This window comes from Carlito syrichta, unplaced genomic scaffold (assembly GCF_000164805.1).
Source record: "Carlito syrichta isolate Samal-C Ts95f unplaced genomic scaffold, Tarsius_syrichta-2.0.1 Scaffold288140, whole genome shotgun sequence".
NCBI classification, from domain to species: Eukaryota; Metazoa; Chordata; class Mammalia; order Primates; family Tarsiidae; genus Carlito; species Carlito syrichta.
Window position 1 is genome coordinate 42,632 of NW_007232236.1, and position 675 is coordinate 43,306.

The window sequence follows — 675 nt, forward strand, 5'->3', positions numbered from 1 at the left end:
GGGAGCTTCGCGGGAGGGGCGGCCTTTCACGGTGTCGGAGGAGCTGTGTGACCCTCGCGGTTGGGGTTGATGTGACACGCGCGCTCCGCCGCGGCGGCCGCTCTGCCTGACAATGCGTTTCCGGAGAGCCCCGCGCGCGGCGGAGGGAGAGGGGCTGCTGCGAGGGGATGTGACCGCGGGCCCAGCGCGGGTGCCGGGCCCCCGTGGGCTGCGTGTGCGTGGGTCTCTGGAGGTGGGTGGTGTGTGCGGGTGAGTGCGTCCCAATGGAGGGTCTACCCAAGCCTTGTGACACCCACTGTAAGGAGGACCTGGTCTCGCCGAGCCAGCGAGCGGCCCGCCCTCCGAGGAACCGCTGCCCTCCTGCCCTCCCTCCGGATCCCGCGTGCCCGAAGCCCCCGGGGTCCCCAGCATCGCCGTCTTCCTTCAGCCCGGCAGACCCTTCCGGTGGGCTGGGCTGCGTGGCGGGGAGCGGCGCTCGAGTCCGCTGACCCAGCTGCCGTCCCCGCAGGGCCGGTCAAGGAGTGCGAAGAGGACCAGTTCCGGTGCCGGAACGAGCGCTGCATCCCCTCCGTGTGGAGATGCGACGAGGACGACGACTGCTCGGACAACAGCGACGAGGACGACTGCCGTGAGTGGCTGGCGGCGCGCTCAGACGGGGGAGGGAGGGAACAGCGG

At 71.7% G+C, this 675-nt stretch overlaps 1 protein-coding gene across 2 annotated transcripts in view; it reads left to right on the forward strand.

The window, feature by feature from the left end:
* Positions 1–478: 478 nt before the first annotated feature.
* The window catches only part of LRP8 (LDL receptor related protein 8), an 82,758-nt gene continuing 82,561 nt past the window's right edge, over positions 479–675 (forward strand). For both annotated transcript variants that reach the window (XM_021710113.1, XM_021710112.1), the window contains exon 1: positions 479–628. The gene's annotated coding sequence lies outside the window, so the exon portion shown is untranslated. The remainder of the gene's footprint in view (positions 629–675) is intronic.